General features: G+C 37.6%; 1 pseudogene; it reads right to left on the bottom strand.

Annotated features, from left to right (window-relative positions):
- Positions 1-4,360: 4,360 nt before the first annotated feature.
- Positions 4,361-18,925, bottom strand: part of LOC138385806 (induced myeloid leukemia cell differentiation protein Mcl-1 homolog pseudogene) — a 51,333-nt pseudogene continuing 36,768 nt past the window's right edge.

Below are 18,925 nucleotides of genomic sequence, written 5' to 3'. Positions count from 1 at the left end.
AGCACCTTTTAGAATCTAGACTCTGAAGTCACTGAATGTCATTTCCTCCATCTTATATTTGTTAGATGCATAACAGTAACGTCAGCCCATGTTCAAGGGAAAGCAAATTAGACTTCACCTCTTGATGGGAGCAGTGCCAAAGAATTTACAGATACACGTGGAAGCAAGCTGGTTGGATGCATAAATCCAAAATGGACCAAATCATTGATTAAGACTTTATATAAATAATTCATATGCTTAGGTCCTTTCCTGACCCCAATCAGCTAAGTTATTACCCTCCTCATCCCCTAAAAGAGACCTAGAATTTATTCTCTGGAGCAGTTAGACTGGAGATGCTCTGAACCTGGGAACATGGAAAAGCACAGGGTCAATGTGGAATATAAAGCTAAAAACATGAGGATTAAGCATCCTGAGCCCACACTACTAATTGCCAAGCATATACCACCTCTATCCCCATCCAGGCAGGAGCTGGGTATATTTTCTCTGGAAAAACAGAATAGCTCCTGAGCAAAGACCTTCAGACACTGATGTTTGGGTGTCTTTCAGCCAAGAGCTGTTTCACAAATAAGCACTTTGTCTTGAAGCCCATCCCTGCACACAGTGCTTTTTAGTGCCTGGCACTTAGATATGAATGACAATCAATCATTTGAAAACAGTTTCTGACAGATGAGAAGGAATCAGAAGTAAACAGAAATGGAGAAGTATAAAGAATCCAGAGCTCAGATCTGCTATGTGCTGGGCAGTTTTCAAGGGGCATCAAAAGCTGCTTCTCTCTTATTCTTGCAATAAACTTGCAAGTCGCCATCATGCCACCCCCATTTAGCAATGAGACTTTGGCACAGGGTCTAACATGACTTGCTCACAGTCACTCAACGAGTAAGTGTCAAAGCCATTTCTGATACCTAGAGTCCCCTGCCCTGTATGCTGTGTGAGTTCTGGCTTTATAACTCTGTCCTGTGCCCATCTTTTCTTCTCTAACTTCCCTGCAGCGATCACATTTTTGAAATAATTAATATACCATATAATGTCCTGTTTCCTAATTGCCTGTGCAGGACTATTTAGCTTTTTGTCATGTCTGTATACACTGTTGAATGCAAGTAGTGTTTTTTCCCATTTAATTTGCTATTCTGTTGAAATAGAGTCTATCACTTTACCTCTTTAATGAAACCAGGTTGTAAAAGATACCATTTTCTCAGCTTTCCAGGAAAATCTGGCACTGGGGTTTTATTTAATTAACCTTGGCTATTGTTTGCAGATAAATCCCTCCATTTTTTAAGAGAATAACAAGAAGAGGCCCTTTTGGAAGTGAAGATAGATAATAGGCAAAGCGTTTGCCTTTTTTCCCCCTAGAAGAAAATAGACCTTATTCTTCACTGGTTGGAGAGAAAAAATAAGAAAAAAGACAAGAGTCATTGTGGCTTAAAGTAACATTTCAGTTTAGCAGCAAGCATATGTCTCTCTTCTGAATCATTTCTGGAACTAGAAAAGGATCCCCTAGAGGAAGTAATTAAAATTTGGCAGTAGGAACATAAGCAGATTTTAAAACTCCAAATCAGAATTATGAGTCAAATCTCTTGGAAATATTTGAAGACAAAGTTTAAGATTCACTATCAGTTACAGATCGTCAACACTGAACTAGGTTCTACCTGGGATAGAGAAAAGATGTATGTGTGTCTTTGAGAAATGTTGATTACTTTATTTTATTGGCTTTAAGAATAAATCATTTCAATTATGATTATTTTAAATAATACATGTATAAGCTTAAGCCTGTTAATTCCCTTAATTATCAGGAAAAGCAGTTGTCTTCCTGTTTAGAATTGTGTGGCAATGATACTGTACACGACTATCTCATGATAGCACCAAGGCTAAAACACAACTTTAAAAATCCAGCCAAGAAAAAAATAATTTTTTGTGTTTCTATAGCACTTATAATTTACTAGATGCTTTTGCCAGTATTACTTTCATTGATTCTCAAAATAATCTTGTGAGTTTTAGCTACAACGTCCCTAAATTAGGTCAGAATTGATGAAGACAACTTTGAGCTGGTTATAGGATTGCGAGATTTAACAAATAAAAATACAAGATACTCAGTTAAATCTGAATTTCTGACAGATAATAAAGAATTTTTTCAGTATATCTCATGCAATATTTGGGACCCATTTATATTAAAAATGTATTCATATTTGTTGCTCATCTGAAGCTCAGTTTTAACTAGGCATTCTATATTTATCTGGCAGCCCTAAGCTGGTATTATGGGCAGATATGATGAACATATTAAAAATATATGTATATATTTGCCCAGAATTTCTTTAGTGAAAGGCCCCTTCTTCATTCTTAACCAGTGTGATTAAGTTCAGAGACTACGCATAGCTAAGACCTAGCCAGTCAAAAGACGTCATCATCTTGGCCAGAGTGATTGCTCAGTGATAAGCATGTAGCTAAAGTTGGACCAATGGATAGATTCCCAGGACTTTTGGTGAAACTTTTCTCACTAGATTGCTAATTGTCAGCACAACGTGAGTTTAGAATTGCTTGACAGTTGAGGAGATTCTTTTTTTTTTTTTTTAATGTAGCAGTTTGTTCATTACAAAGTACATTTACATCAGGATACTATTTATTTTTCACAATAGCTCTGTAAATTTAAGTATCCCTATAATTTTATTATCAGGTTAACTGAAGTTCAGAAAAGATGTTACCTGTTCATAGTCACAGAGCTTGCTAATCTACATTCTTCTCCCCATGTAAACATTCTCCTCTTCTAGTATTCCTTATCACGTTTAGATAAAGATTAGACACACTGGTGTTTTATTTGTAACACTTTTAATTATACCTCTAACATAACACTATGGTATTATATTCTGACAACCAAAGTATAAAGTGTTTTATTCCTACATTGTCTTTGTTGATATGAATTCTTAATATAATTATATTTTGAGCATGTTTATTTTTTTAAAGAAAATATTAGACCATTTTCTTTTTCTAAAAATGATCTATTTTGCTAAGTAAAGTTATTAGGTTGCTGGTATTTAAACCATTTGGGGGAGAAATCATTAACAGAAATGAAACAATAAGTATTTGTTTTATTGATGTAGTAGGCTTAGACCTGTGTTTAAGTGTTTAACAAACAAGCCTAGTAATAGCACCATGGTTAGACTCTAGCCAACTTTTCCAAGCCATCATTTTACAATTTCCCAAGCAAACAAGGAATCAAATGTCTCCCATCTATTCACCTGATGTGATCTTTTATACACACACTAAGTCCCATTTGGAACAGCCGGAAATCTTTTAGTAAAAGCTTTAAAGATGAGCTCATGAACTCAGTTTAAATTTCACCAGTTAAATTAGGTCAAATGAAAGGAACTCAAATAAGTAGTTGCCCAATCAGAGCCCATTATTTGTAAGTCATCAGTTCCCCTAACCTTAAACTCCTCTTTGGCTCAATTATTGAAAACCTACATACAACAAGGTGAAAGGATTAATTTCCATTCTTCAACCTCTCAATCCCAGGTTTTCAAAGAAAAACCTATCTATGGAATACTTAATTAAAATCAGATAGGAAAATTAAAGCCTGCATAGTTACGAATCAGATTTGTTCTACTACAACCAGGTTGCATACAATTACATCAATTGGTTCTATACACACTCTAGAACTGACCAGGACAAAGTTTAGCATAGAAAAGCTGTAAGAAATAGATTACTAACTACAGAAGTTAAAAAGTTCAAAAGGGTATGAAAAAAACTAATTTGAGGATATTCCATGTTTGTAACTTTATTAAGCCTTAAGTATTCTTAGCCATTACTAGGCTAATAAACTAGGAATCATTCAAACCAAGTGAAAGTAGAACAGGCTTCTAGTTGTACAGTACTGAGGCTTCCAGTCAGTTCTACTACTTGTAGCTTAAATCCATTTTATACAGGTCACTGGCATTGTTAGTGCTTCTCTTTTAACACTACAGGAAATTAATGAATTTATGAGCATATTTAATGAATTCTATGGCTATCCTGGCTATTGGCCACTCTCTGTTCTCAACAAGGAAATAAGTCTTTCCACCCTACTATCTTCACTAAATCTAAAATTCTTCCTCCATGGCCTCCCAAAATTTGCTTGCTGCTGAAACTGAACTTTGCTTCTTTCAGACAGTGACTCTTCAATCAAGGGGGATTACTTTTCGCATGTATTTATTCCTGTTAGCCATAACCCTCTTGGCACTTGCTTTTCTGGCGAGGTTGCTAGAATGGAACTCTCAGAGGTCAGGTCACAGCCTGGGCAGCTTTAAGCCTAATTTCGTAAATACATTTGATTCACAGACGTATGTGGTTCTGGTGGCTGTTGTCGGTTAGAATTATTGCATTTACAGGGCTATCTTACTAGATACGCCAAACCAACTCCTACTCCAGCAACACCATCAAAAGCCAGCAGCATGTTTCTGATGCCGCCTTCCGGGGCTTCTACATGGAAGAACTCCACAAACCCATTGCAGTCTCTTTGACTAGCCAGTCTTGTTTCGTCCTTACAAGAATGTCTGTGATTCTTTCTGCTAATGGTTCAATGCAGCTGTCTTGGTTTATGCTCTTCAAGTGTTTGGCCACAAAGCCACAAAAAGAAATTAGAGTCGCAATCCTGCCCCAGTATATTACACTGTCAATGAAAACATGGACCATCACTCGTGACAAAGATTTGACATCGTCTTCGTTTTTGATATCCGGTTTCTGAAGCATGCCTTGGAAGGCCGTCTGGTGTTTGCGCTGCACACTGTCCCCAACACGTCGTAAGGTCTCTAGCGCCCTCCTGCTGGCGGCCCCAGACCTGCCCATTGGCTTTGCGTCCTTGGCGCCGGTTGCTTGCTCCCCCTAGGTACCAAGAGACAATCTCCCGCGACTGCCCTTACAACTCGTCTTCCTAGTCTTCCTCTGCTGGGGGCGGCGTCGAGGGCAGTGATTCATTCATGCTGGGGCCATAACTGGCCTCCCGGACCAACTCCAGCAAGGGCAGGACAGATGGCCGCTTCCCGAGAGGCTCCGGCTGGTACCTATCCGGCTCATCTTTGGGCGACATGATCGCTTGAGGGGCTTCTGAGAATAAAGTCGTCTCAGCGAAAAGCAGATAGAGGAGAGAAACTGTCTGTGAAATTATTTGAGCCTCCGGTTCCAGCTACACTTGAAGTGAGGTACACTCCTCGATGTTTAAATGGGATTTTGTCCCTTACAACCCATAGATTTCTGATTAACAAGCTGAGAGATGTCAATTCCTTTCTAACTTGCCCATTAAATCAGATCTACTGGACGCCCAGGCTTGTGTGTACATACAGCCTTCCCTGGCTTCTTCTGACCTTCACCCCTATTTCTCCTTTCTAGAACAAGAAACTGCTCAGGGACAGCTCTCCCCAGGATTGTGAATTTCTCTGAAGCAGAAATTTTGGATATGATGGAAATGAGCTTTCCTCAGGCCAATCTAGCTGACAGGCTTCCTGTAAAGCCCCCAAATTATTCATCTAAAGCAGAAGTCAGCAAACTTTGACCGCATAGGGCCAAAAGTGAACATTTTCAGTTTTGTAGGCTGTGTGATTTCTGTCATGATGACTCAACATTGCGATTTTAGTGTGAAAGTAGCCACAGACAATAAGTCAATGAATATGCATGTCTGTGTTCCAGTACAACTGTATTTACTAAAATAGGAAGCGGACCAGACTTGGCCTGCAAGCCATAATTTGCTGACCCCTAACTAAAGGATTCATCAAAGGGCAGCATAAAATATCAGATGGGTATTCTCAGATGATCAAAGAGTTCCCATTGTAATAACCCAACTAATTCTGAGACCAGTGAGAGTTTTAGATTTGTAAGTGCATCTCCTGGGTGGTATGCAGATATAGATGCAGCCCCAAATCTGTCAATTTGTATGTCTTCTTAATTTTTGCATTTGGAATGTATGGACTTTTCAAGTTTATTTAAGAAATATTTTCTCCGTACATTTAAATGGAAAAAAGATCCCTCCTTTCTTTTTTAATGTTTCCTTCGCATGGGCCTTTGAAGATATTGCCCAGACATTGATCTTCCGCAAGCTTTCACACATGATTGTTTACCCCAGGTTGATCAGACCGTTATTAAAGACTGCTCATTATTTACATTTGTAACAATTTTTTGGTTATCTATTGCTATACAAACCACCCGAAAACTTGATGACTTAAAACAATAACAATCATTTATTTTTCTCACAAATGTGTAATTTGGGTAGGTCTGGATGGAGAAGGCTCATTTCTATTCTAGGTGACATTAGCAGGAGTCTCTTGCCTAGGAGTTGAGGAATTTATTCCCAATAGAGCTGACAATTGATGCTGGCTGTGAGCTGGAAACTCAGCAGAGCTGAAGGATAAAGTTTCAGTTCTTCTTTAAGTTGGCAGAGCCATGAGGCCTGGCCTTCTTCACAGTATGGTGGCCATATGCTAAGTCCCATCCCAAGAGGATGAGCCAGATGTAAACTGTATTACATCACAGAATTACATATCACCACCTCTGCCTCAGTCTATTCATTGAGACAGTCACAAGGGCCCACCCAATTTCAAGGGAAGGGAATGTAGACCTTCCACCTCTTTTTTGGTTAAGTGGAAAAGTTCTGGAAATATAGATAGAATCAGAAATATTTTTTAAAGGGAAAATTTTAATTTTATTATAATTTTAATAAATGTTGCACAAATAAAACATTTTAATAAAAGAACGGTATTAAACAGAGAGGGAGAAAGAGAGAGAGAGAGAGAGAGAGAACAGCCAGAAATGTTTGGAATAAATTTAAGGTGGAAAAAACGTTAAAAATCTCATAATCCAGCATAGGAACAAGAAATCTAAACTTACAAACTATGGATTTAAAAATTTATAACTATAAAACAAAAATATAATCCTTATGTTATCATAATCACAGGTACGTTCTTCAGCAAAACTTTAAAAATTAAAATTATATTTCATAGTATTTGATATCTCATTTCTAGCTTTTCCACAGAAACAAAGACTGTTTATGCAATTTAATCTTATACTTTAAAAAGTTTAAGCACTGAGAAGTAAGGATTCTACTAATTTTTAGAAAATAAAATGTTACAAACAATAACAATAACAACAAAAACCATGAATACAAGACATAATTAGTACTGGGGGTGTGAGCATCTTTAAATACATTATCCCATGGACAAGGGGGATAATTTTATGGATGAATAAATAATTCTTTCAACAACCATGACTCCTTTATACATCAGTATGGCTGTTTTGTAGCAAGTGCTGGGGACAGAAACATGGAAGACACAATAAGCCTTCAATTAGTGCATAGAAAAGTAGAAAACAACTATAATACACTGTGGGAAAAAATGCTAAAACAAAGAGTGATCTAAAAAATGCTAAATCAAATCTAGTGGAATTAAGGAAGTTATTTCCCTAGGAAGTGTTGCCTAACTTGGGTCTTGGGATGGTAGACATTAGCTAGGGATAGATGGGAGAATGATGATGAGTATAGCATGTGCAGAGGTGGGGAGGTAGAGGAAGATGTTTGGCAATGAAGGATAAATAATAGTGTGTCTGTAACACGGGATGCATGCAAGGGCGTGGGACCTGGTGCACTGATAATGTCCACGTGGGCCCAGCCATGAAGGGTCTCATCTGACATGCTCAAGAGTTTAGTTGGAATCCTCAAGTCCCTCTTTTTAAGCAAGGTCTTATGGTGATATGACCAGTTCGAAACTTTTGAAAAATCCCCTGTGGTAGCACTGGACCAGTGAGTATCATTGATTAGAAATGAGAGCCTATAGTAACACAGTAACAGTGGTGGCTAATTCAAGTATAATTCATGAGAAAGAAATGACTGATCTTGGTGAATGACTAGATGTGGAGAATGAAAAGGAAGATGACTAAGATTTCCAAATTTTAGCTCCATGTTCTAGCCATCTAAATACATTGCCTCAAACAAAAACAGGACTGGAAATCAATCTACTTGTGAAGAAATGCTGAGATTGTACCTGGAGTTTTAAAATACTCTGTAGGAAGTTGTAGCATAGAAGTTGGAATGCTTTAAGGCCAATGGCACCTTTTGTCACTTGGTGAGCTGTAGCCAGTGTATTGGATCCCTAGGGCTGCTGTAACAAAGTACCACAAACTGGGTGGTTTTAAACAACAGAAATTTATTTTCTCACAGTTCTGGAAGCCAGAAATCTGAAATGAAATCAAGATGTTGGCAGGGTTGGTTCCTTCTGGAGATTCTGTGGGACAATCTGTTCCAGGCTTTTCTCTTAGCTTCTCGTGGTTGATAGAAATCCTTGGTGTTCCTTGGCTTGGAGACACGTCACTCCAATCTCTGCCTCTGTCTTCACGGAATGCTCCTCTGTGTCTTCTGTGCCTCTGTGCCTTCACATGATCTCTTCTCTGTATCCCTGTGTTCAAATTTTCCTTTTAAAAGGACCACCGTCATTGAATTGGGGTCCATCCTAATCTAGAATGATCTCACGGTAACTTGATTACATCTGCAAAGACCTTATTTCCAAATGAGAGCATATTGACAGGTTCTAAGTGGGCATGAAATCCGGGGGGAAACTTTTCAACCCAGTCCAGGCAGGGAGACAGGTTTGGGGGCCATGCTGTCTTTTTTTAGAAGTTGTGCAAAAGACTTTGTAACCCATAGACTCCTCTGTTGCTGACAGACTAAATTGTGCAAGTCCATCGTTTTGGTATGGCCTCACTTATCCCCTCTATGACTTTGTAGTTCTTCCCACTAAAGAATTTAAGTGTATTTTTCCCCCTCTGGACTTTGGATATGGCCAAATAGCATATTTTCTTTGACTAACAGAATAACTAGTGAATGTGACAGTGTGCCAATTTTAAATCTAGGACTCAAGAATTGCATGTTTTTGCTTGTTCCTTGTTGCCTCTTCCATCAGCATGAGAAGAGTATGCCAAGGCTTACCATTGCTCCTAAAAAGAGAATTAGAAACATACGGTACAGAGCTGAGCCAAACCCAGCCAGGCCCCACTTAGATCTGCCTACCCTCAGCTGATCCCCAGGTAATCTACAGATCCTTGGGGATAAATGGCTCTTGGTTTTTTTTTTTTTTTTTTTTTTTGGCAATCACTAGCTAATACAACTCCGACAATAGTAATATTCTATAACTTATGTTTATGTGACATATTTCTGCTATGAATGTCATCAATTTATGTTTGAAAGGGGATACTTAAGAGACCAGTAGAAACTCAATAACAATGCAATAATAGTTAACGTCTATTGAGAGTTTATGATATACCAGGCACTTTGCTAAGCATTTTACATTAATCATTACAGCAATTTGAAGAAGTAGGTTGAGTAGAGACAAAGTTGGGGAACCTTGGATTTTTGTTTCCTACTTCTTTTCAGCAGCTTAACAAGGAGCTGGTGTACAATAAAGAACAGAAGTTGCACTCTGCAGTCTCCTTCTTTCTGATGAGGTTGTCTTCCTGAGCCAGAGGCTCTATGTTACACACTGACCTAGGTGTCCTCTACCCCCTTTCTCTGTTGATATGTGGAGCATTGTAGGGGCAGAGTCATTGCAGTGGACACTCACCATGGGGCATCCAACCCAATACCATTCTGTCAATGCACGTATCCTTTGGTGTATTGAGAACCAAGGGATTTGTGCTCTGATACTCCACTGCTGTAATAAATGGTGTGGTATTAATATTATATGTGTATCCATGCCTACTTTGCTCAACATAGGAAATATTCTTATCCCATGTTATTGATAAGAAAACTGAGCCTCAGGAAGTTTAGTTCAACATCATACCACTGCTAAGGCTGGGACTTGAACCTAGGTCTCTGACTCGGAAGCTTGTGCTCTCAATCACTACTCCATCCTCTTTCACCTTTTGAATGGCTATCTTCTTTGGCCTTTACCTATGATTCGGTACTTTACTATCTGCACTCCACCCACCCTGCCCCTCAGCAATCTCCACAGCCGCTGCCACTGCCATCTGAGTTCTGCACTTGATTTTAGCTAAAAGGCCGAGAAACGATGCCATCTGAGTTCTCGGGTTAGTGATGGATACTTCTTGTTATTGCTCCTTCCTTTATCATCTTACTCCTCCAGTGCTCTTTGATTTTGGAGACATGTCAGTCTACCCCTTATACCACATCTTTCTTTCTTGTTACCTTATAAATTATTGACCTCTTTCCAAATAGTTCATTACGTCATGGTGAACAGAAGCCATGTCTTTCTTCATTTCTTTATAGATTCATTCATTTATTTGACAGACATTTACTGAGTAACTGCTGTGAGTCAGACTTCCTGATAGGTACTGAGAATTTTGAATATGGCAAAGTTCCAGCCCGCAAGGTCTTTACAGCTGAATTCCTCTTTTGTGTCTTTTGATTTCTGGCATAGTCCTAGGTAGATGTTAACCACTGTCATGCTGTTTCTTGACAGTGCAAGAGAGGGGTAGAGAGGCTGAAATGTTCTTCATTAAAATAACTAATTTAAAAAATATGTATCACTTAAGGAACTGCCATCCTTCACCTACTTAGAAACTTGATGTTTTGTAACACTGCTTAATCTCTTTCATTCTTTTTTAAAACAGGAGGTATGAACAAAGGGAAATAAGAAAAACAAAAAGAACTTATAAAAAAGAGGAATAAAACAAATGCACAAAGATAGCATTAATATTTAGTAAAATGTTACTACACAGAAAACCACATATATCGTTAAATAAATGAAAAGATTTCATCCTATAGAAAGCAACTGATGAAATGGCAGAGTAAAAATCAGAGAAATTAGGTAGCTGATACTTTTCCCTGGCGACAATAAAATAAAAACACTTAAAGAAAAATTTGTAAATCAAAGTCCAATATTCTCCTGAGGTAGCTTGTATTTTCTGAAGATGTCCACACCAACATCTCCCATCCCACATACCTTTATACGATGTGACCTTGATATTCTTCCCATATATAGAAGTGGGGTCTGTGGATGGATGTTTGTGATAGTCTTGTTAAATAGAGTGCTTTATGTAACTTCTGAGGTTAACTCAAAAAATATCATGTACTTCCTACTGGTTCTCTTGAGATGTTTGCTCTTGGGACACAGCTACCATGCTGTGAGGAAGCTCAAGCAGCTCATGTAGAGGATCATGTGGAGAGGAATCAAGTCGTCCAGCCCACAGCCCAACTGATCCATCCAATAGCCAGACCAAATTGAAAGCCATGTGAGTGAGCAAGCTTGAAAGAGAACTCTCATTTAGCCTCCATTTGAGCCATCCCAGCAAAGGCCAAATAGAGCAGAGTTGTCATCCCCACAAAGCCCTGTCAGTATTGTGGATTCATAATCAAAATAATGATTTTTATTGTTTTAAACCACTAAGTTTCAGAGTGATTTTTTTATAGCAATAGCAAATGGAATATTTCTTCTTCTTCCTCTTTTTTTTTTTTTGGGCTATTTCAGCACCACCTCAAACAGTAAAATTTTCATATTAAATTCCAGGAACAATATTGCCAATAAAACCTTACACTTAGACATTGGAAAAACTTGAATTGTGCTTTCTTCAGTTATATTACAGTTGACCCTTGAACAACAGAGGTTTGAACTGTGTGGGCCCATTGTTATATGGATTTTATTACACCTCTCCCATCCCTGAGACAGAAAGACCCTTTCTATTTCTCTTCCTCCTCAGCCTACTCAATGTGAAGAGGACAAAGATGAAGATCTTATGATGATCTATTTCCATTAAATGAATAGTAAATATAATTTGTCTTTCTTACGATTTTCTTAATAACATTTTCTTTTCTCTAGCTTACTTTATTAAAATAATACAGTATATAATGTATATAACATACAAAATATGTGTTAATTGAATCTTTATGTGATTGGTAAGGCTTCTAGTCAACAATAGGCTACTAGTAGTTAAGATTTGGGAGACTCAAAAGTTATATTGGATTTTCAACTGCACAGGGGTTAGTGCCTCTAATCTCCATATTGTTCAAGGGTCAACTGTACCTGGTTTTTAATTTGTTTGTTGGTTGGTTAGTTCCTTGGTTAATTGAGTTTGTTTTTTGTTTTTTATTTTTGGGAAAACTGGAAAATAAAAATCAGTTACTTTTTTTTTTACTAATGCATTAACTTGGGTAAATTTTTCTGGGTTTTCAAAATGTACTAATCAAAATAAAAATTGTTTTTCTTGAGTCTTAATAAAATAAACAAGTCATTACTGGTTGAAATGTCAGGAGCATGTGCAGTAGGTCCTTTTTCTTAGAAAACACTGAAGTCTTAATTACCTGAGTCAATTGGCAGATTTCAACACTAAACCAGGTGAATAAGCTAAGCTGATTTTTCATCATTGAGACACTAAGAAGGTGTGATAGACTGAGCCAGCTGTATTTTGCATGCCTCAAGCTGTTGAAGAGAGGTTTATATTTTTAACTTGGCACAATCTTAAATTTCAACTGTGTATTGTCATTGAATTAGCTAGTTGTGCTTGTTCCTTTCTAGTTGTTCCCCTGTTGCCGAACCAGGTTAATTCCCTATTCTCTGCCTTGCCTTGTACACTAGATTGAGGCAACAAATGGGCCCCCTTAATAGCTGGCCTCAGGTTGGATTTCATCAATGAGAGAGACAGTAGCAGGAGACCAGATGGCAGAAGGAAGTAGTTTGGGTGTTTGTTCCTCATTTATTTCCTGCTCTGATGAAGTATCTCTGGCAGCAGCTACATGTCTTCATGACTCCAGCCCACTAGACATTTCCTCCATGGTTCCAGCTCTCAGTCTGGTAGTACTGTCTTCTGCTTTTATCTCTTCAACCCTAGTGGTGATAACAGCTTTCCACTGTGGTTAGTCTCATCATTGCCTTTTTATTTTATTATTTTTTTTATTTTTTCATCTCTGCCCACACTTATTAAAGTGGTTCTTTCATCAATGTTTCTCATTTGAACCATCTGGAGTGAATTCTGTTTCATGTTTGAATAATGACTGATATGTTAATTAGTAAATTAGTTTGGAGAAAAAGATATCTTTTTTCTTTATTGTTGAGAAAGGTGCCACAAAATCACCCATGTGAAAGCATGCAAACCTTTTCCTTGCAATGGGATACTTATGCCTCTTAGAAATTCTGAAGCACCTTGAAGATATATATATATATATATATAAATGGTCCAGGACAGTTTCTTGAAGAAAGACTTTTCTGCCTAAGGGTCAGAATAAGGGAAGTTACATAAATAGATATTCCTCTATAATAAGGCATATGTATGTCCAGTGGGTATATTAAAAGATACTCAGCATCACTAATCATCAGGAAATTGCAAATCCAAATCATGCTGAGGTGTCACTTCACAAGTGTTGGTAAGGAGGTGGCAAAATTGGAACCTTGTGCATTGTCAGTATAACAGAAATGTAAAATGATGCCATGGAAAATAGTATGGTCTAGGGATTTCCCAAAAATTTAAAAAGAGAACTACCATATAATCCAGCAATCCCATTTTTGGGTATTTATCCAAAAGAATTCAAATCAAGATCTTGAAGAGATATTTGTTGTTCTATGTTCATTGCAGCATTATTCACAACAGCCAAGAGGTGGAAACAACCTAAATATCCATGGTAGATAATCAGATAAAGAAAATGGATATATAGATACAATGGAATACTATGCAATCTTAAAAAGAGAAGGAAATCCTGCCATTTGTGACAACATGGATGAACTTTGAGGACATTATGCTAAGTGAAATATGCCAATCACATAACGACAAATACTACATTATTCTATTATGTTCAGTATCTAAAATTGTCAAATTGTGGAAGCAGAGAACATAATGGTAGTTGCTAGGTGCTGTGGGGAGAGGAAAAGGAGAGTTTTGTTCAGTGGATAGGAAGTTTCAGTCATACAAGATGAAAAAGTTCTAGATATCTAGAGATCTTACTTTTAATAAAGTAAGCTAGAGAAAAGAAAATGTTTTTAAGAAAATAAGAAGGAAGAGAAAATATATTTAGTAGTCATTAACAGGAAGTGGATCACCATAAGATCTTCATCTTTGTCCTCTTCACATTGACTAGATTGAGGAGGAGGAGGAAGAGGAAGAGAATGGGTTGGTCTTGCTGTCTCAGGGATGGAAGAGGTAAAAGAAAATCCACATAAAAATGGGTCCACTTAGTTCAAACCTATGTTGTTCAAGGGTCAAATGTAATATAACTGAAGAAAGCAAAATTCAAGTTTTTCCAGCATCTTAAGTGTAAGGTTTTATTGGCAATATTGTTTTGTATTGTCACCATAGTGCCTATAGTTAACAATACTCTATTGTACACTTAAAAAAATTGTTGAGAGTAGATCTCAAGTTAAATGTTCTTACCAGAAAAAGAGAAGGGTTGAGCCAGGAGGAAACATTTAGAGGTGATGAATATGTTTATTATTACATATGTTGATTGTGGTGATGGTTTCACAGGTGTATGCATACGTTCAAATCCGTCAAATTGTATACATTAAACATGAAATTTTTTATATCAATTACACCTCAATAAAAACATAAATTAATTGAAGTAGTAGGATCTGGAGAGAGGGGGAAATGGGGACTTTCTGTTCAATAGGTATAACATAAAGTTTCAGTCACTCAAGATGAAAAAATTCTAGAGATCCGCCATACAATTTTGCGCTCATAGTTAACAATACTGCACTGTTAACTTAAAAAAATTGTTAAGAGGATATAACTCATGTGTTTTTTACCACAACAATGGATAAAAAAAGTTACAATGATTATGAGCCTCCATGCCCCCATCTCAAGACATTGTATAAACAAAATCTATAATATAACAAAGAGGGAGGCCTCAATCAGTGGTAATCCACTAAAATGTTTGAGGAGAAGATAGATGTCAGAACTTTGGTGTTTACAAATATAAAAAGAAGAGAGTTTGAGATAGGGGCAGGCTGAAGGAAGACAGCAGGAAGGGACAGGGAATTCTATAGTAGAATAATGTAGCTGAATCCTGAGCCTACCAGGTTGACATAGCTTCGATTTTCCTAATGGTCCAAAAAATGTGAAGGCCTGTGGGCACGAAAAAGCACATTCTGCCCTAAGCAGTTTCTGAAACTCAGAAATGGAAAAAAATCAGGGTGGAAAGTAGCTCCAATAGTAGTGAAGGATTATGGACTATCACCTTGGGGCCAGGTGCCATCGCTCATGCCTTTAATTCTAGCACTCTGGGAGGCCGAGGTGGTAGAGGGGGGATCTTTTGAGCTCAGAAGTTCAAGACCAGCCTGAGCAAGAGCAAGACCCCCTCTCTAGAAAAAATAGAAAAATTAGCTGGGTGTGGTGATGCTGGGGCCACAGAGTGAGACTCCATCTCCAAAAAAAAAAAAAAAGAGAGAGAGAGAAAAGAAAAGAAAGAAAGAAAAAAAAGGACTATCACCTTGCAATGAGGTTTGGGACAACTCTTTTATATCAGTGCTGATATTTAGCATCCTTGAACCTTTAGTTATTCCCCACCTCAACAACTGTCTCTCCTATCCTGGATAGAATATGCCCCATCAGCTCTTTTATTCATTTTTACTTTCAATTAGGTGACCACAGGTAGGTAGGTGTTCTTTCAGACTTCATCTTATTATCATTTCTGCGTTTGGGTCCATCATGCCAGGGATAGATGAGAGCTGCTACATTTATTATAGAAGGAAAGTAAAAACCAGAAATTGTTATGAAGTATCTATCATTAGAAGCAACTAAATCAAATCATTTACTGTTTATATATTAATATAATATTTTTTAAACATCTATCTCACTAGGATTAATTCTGGAGTGTCCTGATACCACTTAGCCTCAAAGAGTCCACCTTTTGTTTTTTATTTTTTGTTTTTTTGTTTTTTTTTTGAGACAGAGTCTCACTCTGTTGCCCAGGCTAGAGTGAGTGCCGTGGCGTCAGCCTAGCTCACAGCAACCTCAGACTCCTGAGCTCAAGGGATCCTCCTGTCTCAGCCTCCCGAGTAGCTGGGACTACAGGCATGCGCCACCATGCCCGGCTAATTTTTTCTATATATATTTTTAGCTGTCCATATAATTTCTTTCTATTTTTAGTAGAGATGGGGTCTCGCTCTTGCTCAGGCTGGTCTCGAACTCCTGAGCTCAAACGATCCGCCCACCTCGGCCTCCCAGAGTGCTAGGATTACAGGCGTGAGCCACCGCGCCCGGCCAAGAGTCCACCTTTTGGATAAACCAGTTTACCAAAATTATGATAACTTTAACTGATTTCCTTTAGTTTCAAAATCACTGGTTTATAGATCTGTGTGTTCTTCTAGATATGAAAAGAAAGAGTAAACTTGTTTTGAAATTACAAAATCATAATAACTCTCATCATTCCTCATAGGTCTTAAATGTTTACTTAATAAATCTGCTAGATTATTGTTTTCTGTATTTCTCCTAATAATTTATATGAACCAAACCCTATCTAAGCTTAACTTTTTTTCCTGAAAGATCCATGAAGAAGGAGAAAATATCTTAGAAAGGGTTGAGGCATCTGGGACCTCCAGGTGATTTTTTTCTCCTGATAGGAACAGATAAGATTAAGAGTTTTCTTCCTTATTTTCAATGTGAGTTATGCCATTGTCACTGGGCCATTTCTTGAGACATAGGTGGTATTTCTTTCCTGAAGATTATGTGACATCAGCAAATATCCTGCTTAAAGTCTATTTGCATAGGACTCCTGTATGCCTGAACTTTTTGATAAATTAGGGAAGATTATTTCAAACACAGAAAAGGAAGCTGTAATCCTATTACTTCACTGCGGCTCCTACAATTTCTGCTAGAAATAGACCCTTCCTTTGCTGGAATTGATGACTATAAGGATTCCATAGTCTGCTTTGGGCATAGTCCCATGATCTGCTCCTGATCACTGAGTGGGAAGTGCCAGCCCTGGGCTTTTGGACCATGTAGAGAATTGAAGAAACCTCCTTGAAGCCAAGTTCTGGAAGCAGAACAACTAATATCTGGATATCACTTCTTCTTCCATTTAATAGGCAACAAAAGCCAAGGAAAAGCTTTGTACTGCCCTCTGCTCTTGATTTTCCCACAATTTCCATCTTAGTGTGATTAAAGGAGGCAAAACACAGTTTAAAAGCATCCTATTTGGCAACTGCCAACCACTAGATCTCTTATGAGAACATAGGAGAAGCCATACTCTGTCAACAGTTTACAAATCCCCTTAGGGGTCAGCATTTAAAGTCACTCCATATGGAGTTGACTCTTCCTTGTGGTCTGACAGAGAAGTAACAACATGCCTTATGAAGATAATAAGAATTATTTGCAGCCCATTATGGGCATTGGAGGTTTTACCATTAGCTAGTTGAAACCTTCTAGTTTGCTTTTAAGTTCTCTTCCTCACTCTAACTCTAGTACTGAAATTTTCAGCTTTTCCTTTTCTTATGTTGAAGTTTCATGTTCTCTACTCTCAAAAAAACTACAGCAGATTAAAACCTATTCACAGAAAGTGGGTTGAGAAAATAGACTTGTGTAGAAAGGTGCAGGCATATCAAGTTGGAACATTTTCAACCTCTAAAAGAAGGGCATATTCTTAAGAAGTAAACTTTGAACACATCCAAAGATGCTAGGACCTATTTTAAGATTCATAGTTAGCACTTACTCATTGAGCATAAATAAACATTGCTCTATGTAATTCAACATAGGTTCACATACATACATTCTATCAGATTTTCTCCTTTAAAACCTGGCTTGTAGACTTACTTAATGCAAAGTCTTGCATCTCAATGAAATTTAGAGTTGAGAGATCAAGGATAAAATTCAGAAAAATATTCTTTTTAGTAAAAAAAGAATCTAGCCAGTTAATTTCAGATTTGAAAGGACAATACTTGCCTAGTACTTCCCAGGACTCTTGTGCATTTCTATTAACTCTGGACATGGTATTACCAGGAACAGGATTTTAGAGAAGATTTTAAGGATGAAGAAATATAGTGATCTTTCCTAAAGGTTCCTAACAAATTAATCTTCTTTGAGATAAAGCCTTCAAAAGTCTGGGATCAATTTTGTAAATTTACAGAGTAGGCAACAACATATACGATATGATTAATAGAAGACCAAAACCCTCCCTCTTCCCAGGACCTAAACCATTTCCCTGAATATATTGCCAAAATGCTCCCTTGGCCATATTTTGTGCTTCAGGCATTATATCAAGGAAGATCTTATATGGAAAAATTGTCACCTGCCAGGAATGAGGTATGGTGAATGAATAAAAAAAAAAAAAAGAAAAGTATTGAAAGGAAAAGTAGAGAAAAGTCTAAAATGTGGGGAATAATCAGGAAGCAACCTGAGGTCAAAGAGTGACCTGATTAAGGTTAGGTGAAAATGGAATCCAAAAATGAGTTGGAGGTGCTGAAGATATAATCAATCCCATTTTGCTTAAGGTTCATTCTTGCTTGGGTTCTTAATTAGAACCAGCAAGGGAAGAATGTTACTGTTTCTCTTAGATCTGTATTAACATTAAGATAGTTCTGGTGTTCTGCCTAAGGGCAGACAATGCTAGGAGATTCCCCATGGAATTGTTTCTCCAGTTCTTGCTGGGAAAGACAGAGCTTACAATCAAGCTCTGCTATCCCTTAAGAAGAACACCATCTCCTCAGAATCTACCATTCGGAGGGCACTCATCAGTGCAGTAGTTTTATAGTGTGCTATTTTATTTTAATAGTCAGCCTAAATCGACTATTAAAACAGTAACAGATTAAGAATATTGCTGCACTGCTAGGGGAAAAACAAAGAAGAAGAAGAAAAAAGACCAAGAATAACATTTTCTGGAAGTTGGCAGAAAGTATGTCAGCTCAGAAACAGAATGTGTTATAGAGCAAAAGGGAAATATCTCTGCTTACTTTAAAGACTAACGTGTAAAAAGAGTGGTCTTCCAAAGCATGGCTGGATGTGGTGGCTCACGCCTGTAATCCCAGCACTTTGGGAGGCCAAG

This window comes from Eulemur rufifrons, chromosome 7, assembly GCF_041146395.1.
Source record: "Eulemur rufifrons isolate Redbay chromosome 7, OSU_ERuf_1, whole genome shotgun sequence".
Lineage (NCBI taxonomy): Eukaryota > Metazoa > Chordata > Mammalia > Primates > Lemuridae > Eulemur > Eulemur rufifrons.
This window is presented reverse-complemented; position numbering and strand designations above follow the sequence as displayed.